This window comes from Sturnira hondurensis, unplaced genomic scaffold (genome assembly GCF_014824575.4).
Source record: "Sturnira hondurensis isolate 20B ecotype Veracruz unplaced genomic scaffold, ASM1482457v3 Scaffold0004136, whole genome shotgun sequence".
In the NCBI taxonomy this organism is placed as follows: Eukaryota; Metazoa; Chordata; class Mammalia; order Chiroptera; family Phyllostomidae; genus Sturnira; species Sturnira hondurensis.
In genome coordinates, this window is record NW_028076767.1 from 35,689,412 (window position 1) to 35,705,953 (window position 16,542).

General features: G+C 37.6%; 1 long non-coding RNA gene across 1 annotated transcript in view; it reads right to left on the reverse strand.

The window, feature by feature from the left end:
- The window catches only part of LOC118985640 (uncharacterized), a 118,902-nt gene extending 103,020 nt beyond the window's left edge, over positions 1 to 15,882 (reverse strand). Inside the window, exon 1 of the long non-coding RNA XR_005066159.1 lies at positions 15,650 to 15,882. This is a non-coding gene — a long non-coding RNA (uncharacterized LOC118985640). The remainder of the gene's footprint in view (positions 1 to 15,649) is intronic.
- Positions 15,883 to 16,542: the final 660 nt, after the last annotated feature.

A 16,542-nucleotide genomic window follows, 5' to 3' on the forward strand; every position in this document is an offset into this window, starting at 1 on the left:
AGAAACACCAACTGGATGTTTCCTGCACATCCCTGACTGGGCCTCAAACCTGCCACCTTCGGTATATGAGACAATGCTCCCACCAGCTGAGCCACCTGGCTAGGGCTCTTTCGCTATATTTTTAAAATATAATACACATGATACTTATATTGAGCAGAGAGCAAAAAAATCTATACTTATATTTAATTATAAGTTTTCATCTCCTGCTCCTACTTATTAGGCAAAACATGAAATGTCTGTCTTGTGCTTGCTAGACAAAACATAGAGGCGTTAATAACGTTATTTGTAATTAGGCAGGACAAGAACTGAGTTCGAGACTCCTACACATCTCTCAGATCCACCTACGAACTCTATGCCATCAGGTAAGTTACTTATCATATTTCAGCTTCTTCAGTTATGAAAAACAGGTAATGGTAGTAACGATGCCCAGAACTCGCAAGTTACGCATGGTTTTGAGCTTAGTGTACTGTCTGACACATAGGAAGATGTCAGTAAATGTTACAATGTGAGGATATGTTCCTCACATGGGCATTTAAGACATGCTGACTGCATCCCAAACTCTCTTTGTGAACACCAAAGAAATTAGAATCCAGCCCAGATTCACCCTCCTTCATGAGTTTGGGCATTTGCCCTATAGTGTCTCTTCATTTGAAATCTAAATGCTTACTGCTTTCAAATGTAACACGTGAACTTAAGAACCAAAATTATCTCACCAAAAAAAGCTACAATTTGCTTTCATAGCTTAATGGTCATATTGTCTGGTCTTATTAAACAATCACAACAGACTTACTAAAGGTTTATTCTGAATTCTTGCCATGTGGCTTCATTCCTTCCTTCCTTCCTTCATTCATTCACAAAAAGTACTTATTGAACCCCTTCACATCCCTGTCACTGTATTTGACTGGGCAAACAAAGTCAAGCAAAAAATAAATACACTCTTCCTGCCTGATTTAAGAAAAATAAATATTGATCAAATCATGGCATGAAATGAATGTAAATCGCAACTGTAAGAAGTACTATAAAGGAAAAAAAAACAGTGTTTATAGGACTATAACATTTTTTAATGAACAAAGAATGTTGGTGAGGTAAAGCTTCCCTGAGGAAGTAATAATTGAGTTGATATCAAAAGAAAGAGTGGAGTCAACAGTATAAAATTGTGAGCCACTGTGTTCCAAGTACAAGAACTTATGACGTGTGAATGAAAAGGAGTGTAGCCCCTTTAGGGGCCTGACATCAAGCAAGTGAGACAGAGCCCAGAGGAGGAGAAGCAGGGGGTGAATGGCCTGAAACTGGGACCTGAGCCAAGCCCTGCAGCCACGAAAGAGCTTGTTTTCTTATCATAAGACCATAGGGAAACCATTGAAGAAGTTTCAGCAGGGGTAGGTAGTTGGTTTTGAGCAGAGGAAGAGGTTGATAGGATTCAGCATGACTCCTGTGTGAGAAAAGTCTAGCGGGGGTCAGTGTAGTTGTGGAGAAACCAGTTAGGAGATGGTTGACGGGGTTCAAGAGAAAGAATGTGGAAGCTTAGATGAGAGCAGCCGAGATAAAAATGTTTGCAAGTGATAGAGGAAGCGCTTGATTTTCCATAAAACATACATTCTTCTCTTCCATTACCCAGGCACGCTCTTCATGTAAAGGTATCTTCCTTTTGAAATATTCTAGAGAATCCAGGTAAAGGTTAATGGTGAGTAGAGGGTGTTCACACACATTTGAATTCAATGAGGAACAAACTGCCAATTTCTAAGCAGTCAGTACCATATCCCTTTAGGTGAAAGCCTTTATCCAATATCACTAAAAGACATGCAATAATGAAAATAATTGAACCAAGGGAAATAATTTTCATTGAAACACATTTTTATTATGAAAATGCTATAAAGGATCATTTATGAGAAATTATATTGAAGAGCAGTGATGTGTTTTAATTTAAACTGGAAGAAAAGTGAATACATCCAAGAAAGAAAGAGAGTCACAGGACCCAAGAGGAACAGTTCTAAAACCACCAATGTTTTAGAAAAACATTGATACCTGGAAGACTGCTACCTCAGGAAGAATCTCTCTCATATCTAGGGCACTAAGCAATTGTGCTTAAATGTAAACGTGACAAGTACAACAGCCAAGGCACTTTGGTTGTGCCTCATAGCAACCGAATGAATGAAGAAACACACGCACACACAAGTGCACACAAATAGAACTGAAATGTATTGAGCTCATATGTCTCGAAGGATTAAGCAGCAAAAGAGAAAGGACAGCACAAAACACATCTTCATTTCACAAAACAAGATGCATAGAAAAAGTCATTACAAATTTCTTCAAGATAAATTGTCTCCCTCAACTAAAAGAAAAAAAAATGAAATTATTGGCAGCCTACTTCTCCCAGAGCAGAAGTGAGACATCAATTTAGATCTCTGCGCGCACTGCAAGGTACTGCGCTGCAGGGATTTGCAATGACACAATGCAGAACCAGATCTCTGGGTGTCACTTGGCTGCCGGCATCCACGGAGGAGCTGTGTAACACGCTGCTGCCTTGTAGCCCATGTGAGAAGAGAGTTCTACTGTTCCAAGAAATGGCACTCATCTTGGAGGCCTTCCCAGTCACACAAAAGAGCATAATTTCCACATTATCCCCAGGCATACTGTCGTGGATGATAAGTCTATGATAGCTTTATGTGTAAATTATATACACTAATGAAAGGCATGCGAACTGCTCTGCGGTGGGGGCAGTGCAGAAAACCAAGTTCAATTTGTTTTTCAATTTTTAGAAATGACACCTGAGCTATCTCTATGCATCATCAGAGCCTATGAGGGTTAAATGGTAGACAGGGTAATTGTGCTCTGGTTATCTAATGAATCAGAACTGGCGTTGGCAAGCGGTGTCGAGGGGGTGCAGACTTACCCACAACGTCACACCTGCCTTAATCCAGTCCTTTGGTTTTAAGTCCTTCAGACTTTTAATTTCATGCCTCATTTTTCATCAGGGAATGCACACTTTTACATTCTGGTTTAATTTTTCTAAATATGAAAGCACACTCACAAAATAAAGACAAGAAGCAAAGGAAGGGTGAATATTTTCATATTTTTTGTCTATTTGGTGAGAAAATTCCATATGTAGTACATAACGCATGCCAGATACAGGAGATGAATGGGAAGACAAGAGAGTGCTTTTTATTCCTCTAGAACCTCACAATCCTGTTGCTACAAAGTTCAAAACGTGAAGGCTTTTGTGTATTCTCAGTATCACAGCAGAGTGAGACCAGTCATCAGACAGCTGATGTTACCTACTTGAGGTCTGGCACATCGCAGAATCTTGACACTTTTATGTACGAGGACAGCCTTGTTCCTGTGAGGACCTCCTGGGAGAATGAGAACTGTGGTTATGAAAACACAGAATACAGTGTGATCGCTCAGAAGTGTCTCTGGTCCTTCGAAGTCCCTGTATTTCCCTGATGGTTCCTTATGAATATTTGGGAAACATTTCAGCAAGTCCCATTTGTTTAGCAGTAGGGCTAAATGATTCAAAGCTCATGCTTTGAAGGCAAGTATTCAATTTAAAATTTGGGGGAAAATGCAATCTTTCTGAACTTTATTTCCGCTTCTATAAAATGGGAAAAATAAAGATAACTTCTTCATTAGGTTGTGAAAGTAAAGTGGTATTTTGTGGCTATTACATAAATGTTAACTAGTTACAGCCAATGGCACATATAATACAGGGTGGGACAAAAGAAGGTTTACAGTTGTAAGCATGTAAAACACGAAGTGTATTCTTATATTATTTATTATTATATTTTTTCTGTATGAACAACTGTAAACCTACTATTTCCCCATCCTGTATACACAAATATGAATATAGGAATAACAGAAAGATGACAATTCACCTACCATAGGTAAATACGACACAGGTCATGCTTGTAGAGCATGTACCAGACCCGGTTTCGCTCTGATTCTTTCCTCCCTGGACAATCTTCTCATAGGGCCAGCATTCACATACCAACTGTATCCTCTGACTTCCTCCTCAGGAAATCTCATAAAGTCTAAAAAGTAATTTTTTCTCCAAAGAAATAGCTCTTGAACCAAAAAAAAATACTCTAATTATGGAATTCTAGCAATCAACCAGAAAGTAGCTATGATATTTTTTCTAGCACCAGGAAATCACAACAAATGTAGTTTCAACTCAGTCATTTCCTTTATTCAGCTAACGAAATATTTAATACCTGCAATGTAGCAGGCAGTGTTGAGTGCTGGCTATATAGCAGTGAGTGAGCAAAGAGACATGGTTCAAGCCCTTCGAAGTTTACAGTCTTGTAGAAAGCAGGCGTAACAATGTGTTAAGTAGTTTCATATAATTACAAAACATAATTGCGAAATAATTAAGTCCCATGAAGATAACAGGCTGGGCACTATGATAGCCAACAACAAAGCACTTAAGTGGGAGAGTTAGTGAAAGCTTGTCTGCAGAGGTATTAAGTCAAGACTTAAAGAATGAGAGAGCATTAGTCATATCATAAAACTAGAGTAAGAACTTTCCACGTGGTGGCAAGGCTCTGAGCTAGAGAAGAGTTTGGAGGTTTCTAGAAAGTCAAGAGGCTAGTGTAGCTAAAGCACAGTTAGGGGAATGTGAATAGCTCCTGAACAGACACATTTGGTCAAATTTGTTGTATCCTATAGAACTTTGTGACTGTGAAGAGTTTGAATTATTATCTGATGTGCAATAAAAGTATCACAAAGGATTTTAAATGTGATTTGACCTGCTTTATAGTTTTAAAAACTTACAGACAGGGCTATGTTATGAATGATTAGGGAAGGGTAGAGGAAGAAAAAGAGGAAAGGGAGATTAATCAGGATACTAACATAATCAGTGGAAGATGACCACGTCCTCAACTTGGGTGATAGAAGTAGAGATGGAGAGATAAATGGGCTGAACATACACTGGAGATACAACCTCTGAGTTGCTGAAGGATTGGGCATGGGAGAAAGAAAAGAAGAAATCAAGAATGACTTCCAGGTTTCGAATTTGAACAACTATATCATGGTGGTACCATATATTGAGATGGCAGAGATAGGGAAAGGGGAGTTTTCAGAGGACAATTTGGAGTTCCATTTTGAATATTTTTAAATTTAAGATAACTGTGTCTATCACAGTTATCTTCACTTCATAAGTTATATAAACGTCTAACTACTATGCTGTACACCTGAAACTAATATAATATATATCAGTTGTAATTAAATTTTTAAAATATTTTAAATAAAAATTGAAAAGGTTAAAAAAAAGATAATTGTGTCATCCAAGGGAAATGTCAAGAAGCTAGCTAGAATTCTACTTCCAACCAAAAATAAAGTTGAAACAGCTGAAATAAACAATATATATGTAAGAATTGTTTTCAAGACACTTGATACCAGGTAACAAAGAAGAGGACTCCCTGAGACACAGGAAATAAATGAGACGACGTTATATAAAGCCCTAAGGGAGTTTCCACAAGGTGACACAGGGAAGGGCACTATGATAGATTCCCTAAGTCGAGGAGATGGAGCTGAGAGTCTACGGAAATCAAGAAGGCTAGAGTTCACAGATCAGAAAACTTCAGAGGACGCAGATGCAGTAAGAGAGAACCGTGGAAATTTGCAGAGAACCTCCCTCAAGTATTCAGTAGAGAACTATATGTCACATGCATTTGAAGAAACTACCTGAGGACTGAGAAAGACTCACCTGAAAGAATGAGAGCACTGGCTGATATGGCTCAGTGGAATGAGCATCAGCCTGAGAATCAAAAAGTTGCCAGTTCAAAACCCAGTCAGGGCTCATGCCTGGGTTATGGGCCAAGTCCCCAACTGGGGGCATGAGAGAGATAACCAATCGATGCTTCCCTCCTCCTCTTTCTCCTTCACTTCCCCCTCCCCCCAAAAATTAAAAATAATTTTTAAATAAAAGAATGAGAGTAAGAGAAACCGCATCTCAAATGGTCTGGAAATAGTCCTGTTTGTATCAGAATGGAAAATTTTAAGATTTATGGTCATTGGGTTAGTATTCAGAAGGCTCTTGCTGCAGTAACAAGTAGTTGCCCTAGATTAAACACTGCTCTGATCCCATCTCACAAATCTTTAAAGAAGACCCTAAAGGATCAAATTGTTTCCTAGCAACTTAACTGCATCCCAGAACAAAGTTCAAAAACTCTTATAGGAACTTTAAAAAGCCAGCACGAATAAGGTAAAATTCACAATGCCTGGCATCAAATAAAAAATTACCAGGCATGCAAAGAAGCAGGAAAATATGACCCATTATAAGGGAAAAATGAATCAACTGAAACCAACCCAGAAATAACACAGATGTTAGCAATCAAAAATATTAAAACTGTTATTATACAATTTTTTAAATTTTTCAAAAATTTGAGAGACATGGAAAATATAAAAAACAAAGTAAAACTTGTGGAGATGAAAAGTACAATGTTGAAGATGAAAAATACATTGAATTATTGCACAAAGAGAAGAATATTCATTGCAGAAGAAAAGATTTGGTGGACATAAAGACATGGAAATAGGAATTATCAAATGAAACACTGATAAAAATAGAACTGAAAAATAAACTGCTTTACTAAGTTCATTCTACATTTCATATAGAAATGCAAAAACCTAGGATAGCCCAAAGAATTTTGAAAAACAAAGAAGTTGGAAGAACTACACTATCTGATTTCAAGATGAAGATTAGCCATGGTAATGAAAACAGTGTGACCATTGACATGAAAATATACAAATAGGCCAATGGAACGGAATAGAGTCCAGAAATAGACCTATATGATTTTTTTTCCTTAGGGTACAATCCCAGCAGTGGAATTGCCAGGTCAACAGGCAGTTCCATTTTTAAGTTTTTTGAGGAAATTCTGTACTGTTTTCCACAGTGGCTGCACCAGTCTGCATTCCCACCAACAATGGAGTAAAGTTCCCTTTTCTCCACATCCTCTCCAACACTTACTGTTTCTTGATTTGTTTATGATGGCCATTCTCATCGATGCAGGGTGGTATCTCATTGCGGTTTTAATTTGCATCTCTCTGATGGCTAGTGATGCTGAGCATCTTTTCATGTGTCTCTGGGCCCTCTGTGTGTCCTCCTTAGAGAAGTGTCTGTTCACATTTTTTAATTGGGTTTTTTGTCTTCCTGGAGTGAAGTTATTTGAGTTCTTTTTATATTTTGGAGATCAAACCCTTGTCCAAGGTATTATTGGCAATATGTTTCCCCATACAATTGGTTCTCTTTTTATTTCACTACTGTTTTCTTTAGCTGTGCAGAAGCTTTTTATTTTGATGAGATCCCATTTGTTCACTCTTTCTTTTATGTCCCTTGCTCTAGGAGACATATTGGTAAAAATATTGCTGTGTGGAATATCTGAGATTTTCCTGCTTATGTTTTAAGACTTTTATGGTGTCACAACTTATATTTAAGTTTTTTATCCACCTTGAATTTATTTTGGTGTATGGTATAAGTTGGTGCTCGAGTTTCATTTTTTTGCATGTAGCTGTCCAGCTCCCCCAATACCATTTGTTGAAGAGGCTAATTTTACTCCATTTTATGCTGCTGTCCCCTTTGTCAAATATTAATTGACCATAGAGTACAGGTGGCAAACACAAGGCCCACGGGCCAAATCCAGCCCTTCCCCCTTGTTTTATCTGGTCTGGCACCTTGTTTCTACCCCATGGCAGTGCCAAACTCCTTGCCCCTAGTTAAGGAGTAAATTTATATAGGCTTATATAAATGTAACCTTTGGCCTTTTGAAGGCAACTGTGAGGCTGATGCAGCCCCCTGTGAAAATGAATTTGACACCCCTATCACAGAGCCTTGGGTTTATTTCTGGGCTCTCTATCCTGTTTCATTGGTCTACTTGTTTTTTCTTATGCCAGTACCAGGCTGTTTTGATTACAGTGGCCTTGTAATACAGTTTGATATCAAGTATTGTAATTCCTCCTACTTTGCTCTTCTTTCTCAAAATTGCTGCAGCTATTCAGGGTCATTTATGGTTCCACATAAATTTTTGAGGTGTTTGTTCTATGTCTCTGAAATATTCCAATTGGTTCTTTAATAGGGATTGCATTGAATCTATACATTGCTTTGCACAGTATGGACATTTTGATGATGTCAGTTATTCCAATCCATGACCATGGTACATGCTTCCTTTTGTTTGTGCCTTCCTTAATTTCTTTCTTCAGCATTGTGTAGTTTTCTGAGTATAGGTCTTTTACTTCCTTGGTTAGGTTTATTACTAAGTACTTTATTTTTCCTGTGCTATATTAAATGGGATTTTCCCCCCTGATTTCTGTTTCTGATATCTCATTGTTGGTATACAAAAATGTGTTTGATTTCTGAATATTGACTTTGTATCCCACTGTTTTGCCAAATTCACTTATTAGGTCAAGAGTTTTTTTGGTGGAATCCATAGGATTTTCTATGTATACTAGCATGTCATCTGCAAACAATGACAATTTTGCCTCCTCCTTTCCAATTTGGATACCTTTTATTTCTTTGTCTTGTCTTATTGCTGTGAATATTGTACCCCTCTTGCATCCCTGGGATAAATCCCACTTGATCATGATGTATGATCTTTTTAATGTATTGCTGGATGTGGTTTGCCAATATTTTGTTGAGGATTTTAGTGTCTATGTTCATCATCAATACTGGCCTGAAGTTTTCTTTCTCTTTATATCTTTATCTGGTTTGGGAATTATGGTGATACTGGCTTCATAAAAAGAGTTTGGGAGTCTTCTGTCTTCTTGGATTTTTTGGAATAGTCTGTGAAGGGCAGGGATTACCTCTTCCTTAAATGCTTTGTAGAATTCTGTGAAAACATCCAGTCCAGTGCTTTTGTGTGTTGGGAGTTTTTTGACTACTGATTCAATTTTGTCAGCTGTTATTGGTCTGTTCAGGCTTTCTGCTTCTTCTTTATTCAATATTGGAAGACTGTATTTTACTAGAAATTTGTCCATTTCACCCAGGTTTTCAAATTTCTTAGCATATAGATCTTTGTAGAAATTCCTTACAATCCTTTGTATTTCTGTGGTATCAGTTGCAATCTCTCTTCTTTCATTTCTGAATCATGTAGGAAACAGACCTACACGATTTTTGATTAAAGTATATGCTCTTGAAAAATAAATTAATTAATTAACTTTGGTTATTTACTTCTACTTTGCCATATCAGAGCTATTGCCCTGAAACCTTCTAAATATTACAGGAGGGTTTAGATTAAATCCTCATATTTATATCAGAAATGAAATTTTACTTCTGAAAACCAAAATAAATGCATCTCTTCCCTCGTTTTTCTCTCTGGCTCAATCTATTTACTCTGCCTTTTCTGCCTGTTACCAAATATTTTTATAAGTGTTGTTTATGCTCACTGGCTCCACTTCCCATTCCTCTTTGCCAGTCAGTGTTCTAAAATTACTTTCTCAAAGCCCACCATGAAGTCTCAGTCTCCAGCTTCACTGAGCACTCTTACTTTGTCCCTTGAGCTTGCTGCGATATTTGACACTACAGATGGCTCCATTCTTTTCACGACTTCCTTTTTTTTATTCTGGGATTCTACCTCCTCTGACTTTGCTGAATATTCCTTTCCAGTTTCTGAGTTTTTCCTTCTTAGCTTAACTGTTGAATCTGCACGTGTCTATTTTCTACCCTTTTCTTTGTCTTCCTTCTTCCTGGGCAATCTTATTCCCACCCATGTTTTTTGCCTCTTGCCTCCTAAATTAGTTGCATTTCCATGAAAGAAAGCTTATTCTCCTGTTGGAGTTAAAACACCTTTCCCCACCTCGATTTCTTGGCTAGACGGAAGTGGAAGACTCAGGAAGAAAGTATGTAATTCTGCAGAGCTTAGAAGCCATGTCTCTTCAATAACAAGCAGGTCTGTTAGCAACAAATAAACCCTACCAAATAACTACGTTGTAATAACATTTAAAGTGATAACCAGACAATCGGTTTTGATTTTTAACAAATTTACTTGAGGAACAGCTTTCGGGAAAACAAACAAAAACAAATATAAAATTGTCGGTTACTTAGCAGCATATAAAAGTTTTGGAAAAAGGCCCTAGAGATAAAATAAAAAAAGGGTATGAACTTTCCACTTGGCCTACAGCCAGGGCTCATTCTATATGAATCTTGTAAACATCCTGTCTAGTTGAAAGTAACAAAAGTAAACTAAGGTATAATTTGCAACCAGAGGGTAAAACATCACGTTGAAGCCTAGAGAACTCTGTTCCTAGTATTTGTGACTCCACCCTTTTCTAAATGAGGCCAACTTCAAATGCTGACACTTGGAGTTACAAACCTCCTTGTTCTATGGCCAAAGATATAACTCTAGTAAGGTCTGTTTTAGTCTGTAGGCAACTGGAGGATTTGGAAAGACTTTTTTCACGCCTATGCCACTAATGACAGAATATGTTGTACCATCAAAAAGCAAATTTCTCTTCATTTTTTAAAAGATTTTATTTATTTATCTTTAAACGGGAAGGGAAGGAAAGAGGGAGAGAAATATCAATGTGTGGTTGCCTCTCATGTGTCACCTGCTGGGAACTGGCCTGCAACCCAGGCATGTGCCCTGACTGGGAATCCAACTGCGATCCTCTGGTTTGCAGGCCCAATCCACTGAGCTACATCAGCCAGGGCTCTATTTTTAAATCAAATTATTCTCTGAAAAAATTCTTCATCAAACTCCTAGTTTGTGAATAATAAAAGTATATATAATTTGTATACATATGTACTATAAACATGTAAAATTAGCCTGCATAAAGCGATCATTTTTCATTTCTTAGGAATACTTTGTTTGCATTTTCTAAATAAAATTTTAGTACTATAGCTGTCATTTTGTATGACCTCAGTCTTTTAATTTCTGTCAAAATAATCCATGTTTATATTTGGTAAAGAAAAAAGATGAGTATATGAATGTGTGGGTGTATGTAAAGAGAATATAAAAAGAATATAAAAGAGAATGGAATTAATAGACGATAAAGATTTTAACACTGATTTAAATTTAATTTTATAAATAAACATGTGTCATAAAATATTAAAGTTTTACTACACACAGTAGATTTTAGTTAAGAATTTTAAAAACTTTAAAGGTCTCCATATTTAAGTGTATTAGAAATATTTGCATATTGTTCATTTTATTGCCATTAAAATATCTATTTTGATTTTTTAGTTTTGTAATCATTTTTATATATACCAAAATCACGCGTAAATATTTAATGAGTTCTACAAATAAAATTATCTTTAAACCTATTTCTCAGTACTCCCTCTTATTTACAAAGTAGCAGATAACATCAGCACACATTACAGCTAAAAAGGAAAACACTGTTTATTATTCTTTAATGACTCTTTACTAGAAATGAATTATAGTCATGTAGTTTTAACTTAAGAACAGAAAATTATAAATCTTAGAAAGAGACTATAAGAATGGAGTAGATGGGTCAATGACATTTATTTTAAAAAAACATTATCTTAAACAGCCATCCATTAATTAGCTTCCAAGCACATTCCTTGGCAGGCACATTTATAACAAAGGGAAGAACCTGGTAAAGGCTTTTATTTCAATTACCACGAAAATTCTCGAGGGTGACTCTAGGTGTCTGGGATGAAAAGACAGTGTAATTATTCAATACATTTTCTACTACTAATTTTCTCTACTATTTTCTCTGCTAATAAGATCGAAGTCCATTATTTAATTGTTTTAGATTTCAAGATTTTCAAAAGGGTAATGATGTTAGACTTTACAATTAAGCAGAACCTGGGGATACTGGGGGTCCTGTCTGTAAAAACTTGTCAAGAGCCTTTGAGCTGATGTCTAATATCTATACTGACTTTTACCAGAACAGGACTAGAATGACTATTGCTTGTTAATATGGAAAATAAGCTTCTCAGCTAATCAACAGATAAAAACTTCCCCCAGGGTTCTAAGAGCGTGGGCTTTCAGCATGGTTTTATGATTCTAGCAATCTAGCTCATTGATTTTGAAAAGGAAAATGCAAAGCTCCCCGACCCCCAAAATATTTTCCCCTCAGAGGAGTTAAGGCAAGAGAAGGTGAAAGGTCAATCTTGAGATCACAGGAAGAACCGTGGGCTCTGTCTGCAGCAAGCAGTCTCTGACCTGCTGCTCTTTCTGTATTGCTCATTGCTTTCAATATTGCTCTCAAAAGGGGGGTGATAAAAGGGTTTTTACATTTCTTTCTTTATGTATGTAGGGTTTTTGAGCTCGGCCACTTCACATAATCAAAAGACCTCTGTCCTAAACAAGTGAGTGTCAAAGCTCAGCATTTATAGTGAAGGCAAAAATTATTAATCTCTGAAATGTGTTAAGCATGTGTGTTAGAAATTCAGAATTCTTACACTGTTATGCAATCATTCCCCTTACTTCTCCTCTTCACAGGCACTTTTTTCAGGGGGAAGGAAAAAGTTTGGTTTTACAAACATATTGATGGAGGAAATTGCTCAAAGAAAATCTAAAGCTCAAATAATACTCTTGGAATTTCTTTTTTTCCCCACTTTCAGAGTTTAAACATCCTTTTCTCCTGTCAGAAAAATTATTTAGAACTATTGCATTTTTAGGTCCATAAGATGCACTGAACCATAAGACGCACCTAGGTTTTAGAGGAGGAATATAGGAAAAAAATTTTGAAGCAAAAAATGTGGTAAAATATTTAATAACCTGTGACCCTGCTCCACTGCCGCCCCCCCCCCACAGCGATCCAGGTAAGCTACATTTGACTATAAGATGCACCCCCATTTTTCAGTAATAAGAACCTCTAAACATAATAGTAAGACACTTATATTGTAGCAAAAACATTTGTATCTTCTAAAATCAAACATTATGAAATCTTTATCTTGCCTTCGGGGAGAGTAAGTTTAGAATTAGTATTCCTAAATTATTCTATTTAAAGTGAAGACAGTTGAGTGCCTTAAAAAGTACCATCCAATAAAAGCAGCACGCAAACCTACCCTTAGAGCTGGTAGAAAACACAACCAGACTAGCGAATATAAAACTTCAGGTACCTGGAAGTTATGATAAAAAGGGCATATTCTTACCCTAAAATATGCCCTTTGGTCACTAGGGGGGTTTTGGTCATTAACTATTTTGCTAATAATTCAAACCACATATTTTTGCTTCTGCTTCTTGCATTTCTAAGACAATGCTGCTTTATTTTTAGAATGTTTACTATTTCTAACTTGATATTGTTTTCTCAAATTTCTATCTGAGGGCTCCATTGGGTTCCCTTCAGGTAGCTGAAACACATTTCCGTCAAATTGGCATTGTCATCCTGCCAAGCCCACCTTCCTGGCTCAGGAATTTTATGGGCCTGAGTGAACCACAAAAGCCCTACCAGTCAAGAATCAACTTTGTAGTGTTTCTTCAGTATCAGATAAAAGTGATAGGTAGTGCCTATAAGAGTTTCAAGGATTCACTGCACGGAAAACATGAGTAAAGTACACAGTAAGAGACAATTATCTCTTTCATAGAATCTAAGAGAATCCAAGTGAACCACCTGGAACCCCTACTGGTGCATCAGCATTGAATTCCCAAGGAGAGTAATTGACTGGGAGGAATCAACAACCAGGGATCAGTGCCTGACATGAGGTCCAGGTTGGGGTGGGGGTAGGGGAGGATTTGACTGAAGTTGCTGTGTGGTGTACCTAGCAAAAGCGAGTGGGGAGCATTGTAAGAAGAGCCATCCAGTCAGAAGAAATAGCAAGCACCCAGCTTCTGAAGGAGAGTGTGGGTGGAGTGATTCAGAATGAAGGGCGAAACGACTGTGGTTCATGTGCAAGAAGCAAGATGAGAGTCAGGCAAGGGACCAACAGATCTCTCGCCTGGGGCCTGGATGATACAGAGCTTGGTAGGTGGTGGTAGGCACCTTAGAAAATGCCACAGTAAACATCCACAGACACTGCTCGACTGGTCTCCAAAAAGGCTATTACAATTCACATGCCAACACGCAGTCTATGAGTATAATTTCCCTGATACCAGGTGCTATTACTTCATCGTTTTCAAAAAAAATCGATGGGTGTAAACTGATATCTGTTATTTTAATATGTATTTCCCTGACTAGGGAGGTTGAGCATTTACTTATTTATTTCTATTTATTTAACAAAAACATAAGTAATACTTACTATTTGACATGCACCATTCTAAATACTTTACAGGAATTATCTCATTTAACAACCCAATGTGGCACAAACCATTACATTACAGACTGAGAAACTAAGGCAGGTACCTGTCATGTAACTTGCCTTAATTAGTAGTGGTCTAAGAGTTTAAATGTAGACAATTGAGCTCCAGAGTCTGTATAGTTGCTTGTCAGACATTTGAGTTGGTTATTCCATAAAATCTACCCATAACATGAAAAGTTGCTAGGAGAATAAAATATCTGTATATAAAAGCTATACAAATGCAAAATATTCTTGTTAGTGTATCGTGTTTGTCAAACCTAAAGACAGAACTAGATATTAGAGCCACCAGTGAGAAACAGAGCAGTTTCACTGTGAAAAAACAATCTCAGGTTGAGAAAAAAACTTAAATTCTAGCAAAATTCTGGGTCTGATGGCCTCCAGAACAACAGCTGCTGGAACTAGAACCAGAAACTTGAAATGAGCTGTATCGACACAAAGCTACCGGACAGGATGAACTGTGAAAAGGCCCAGCAGGCAGCAGTATGAGATACCATTTTCTAGTTTGCAAGGAAATGATCTTATAAGTAGACTTTCAACTATAATTATAATAAAATAATTAATATCAATAAAACGTGTGAAATGTGTAATAAAAGGAACTTATTTTAAAATCATCACTGTTTAATCTTTTCCCAAAACCTTTTAGACTGACGTGTCCTGCACTCCGTGAGGGAGGAAGTGGGAACGTGGGAGCAGGCTGCACACGGCATGAAAGGCCTGCAGCTCAACGGGGGGCAGGGCCTGGGAGAACAAGAACCGCAAACATCCACGAGTCTGTGTTGCCTTGTCGTGGAAAAGGTCTAAGGAACTCTCAATAACCTAACATTTACAATGTAGGAAAAAACTATTTCAAACATTCAAACTTATATCCCTTTTAAAGGATTATGAAACATTAACTTAAAATAGCCATGTACTCTGTAATTGCCTAAAGGAGACTACAGAGAAATCTTATAAAACATGATATACATTGTACCCCAACTTTAAAACCCCTGATGGGGGGGAAGGGAAAACAGACATAGGCTTGCTATGCAACAGGCCTATATCTTTTTGATCTCACTAACTTCATTAAGTTTTAATTTGCACTTGGGGCTTAAAGATGTACTTTTAGAATGAAATTTTAAAAAAGAGGAAAAAAGCCTTCAAAAAAGAAGCAAGGAATCAATCAAACTTCAGTTATATTCTCTAGCCTTCATTTGGCTTTTAAAATCCTCCCCTCAAAAAAATAAAGCATTTCCTCTTGTCTAGACAATAGGGCCTGCTTCCTTCTCAGACAGGGCCCGTGAGAACGTGGGCTCATTCTAGTCCTGCCATCTATGATTCCACACAGACCAGGCTGCATGTCCCATTCACATGGCAAAGAAGGAACACTGCAAGGTGGTGCTTCCTGTCATTCTGGGGCGGATGCCTGCACCAAAATCTGTTTTGAAAAAAAGAACATGTTACTGTTTTCTTTTCACTTACCTTCTGAAGTCTCATCCCCATGACATCTGATGGTGGCTTTGGGTGTAACGCAAAAAGCGAAAGCAGCAAGCAGTGGTTAGGAAGGTGAGGTCTGTGGTGCACAGAGAGGCTGAGCAATGTAATGCAGAGGATTTGAAAGTTCAGCCCCGACTCCAAATAGTAAAGCTGAGAATGCAACAATTGTGTACTATCAGGTGGTGAAATATTTTCCACACTATCCACACACGGGGAAGTGAAATAATTTGACTGCTGACTTTTAACTACAGAATTCTGCTTTTTAAAAATGTTTCTTCCAATATACAAAAATTTTTCTCTCAGACTGTACATTTGAGAAAGGGAAACCTTTTTTATTTAAGATATATTCCCAAGAGCCATTCTATGCATCTCTTTCAATGCATCGCTCTTGTATCTGTGGATGGAAAAGGAGCCACACACTAAACCTGACAAGCTCAGGGGAGACCTGTATGGTAGGTCTGACAAGCTCAGAGACTGAAAGTATCCACATAGGATGGTCCGAACATAAACATTTCTAATTAAAAGCGAGTTAGGATGGGTAGTCACATCCTAGGCTAGTAAGCTTCCTTGTCAAAGGTCAGTCTTTACCTTAAGAAAGCCTATGTTTTTTTTTACATCTAAGATAACATACCTTTGGAATATCAGAGTAATCCTTTTACTGGACCCCGAAGGGGAGTCCACACGAGGGCACAAGACCTCAGAATCCCTCATTGTTACCTCGTTCCCTAAAAACCATCCCTAAGTGCTAACTATCATATACCCACCAATGCAGAAGAAGTATGTCTCTGATTTACTCTTGATCCAGTTCCGGTGTTCCCCCAACACACTCTCCCACCCTCCCTCTCTCCCATCTCTTGAATCTCCCACCGGTGACTTTC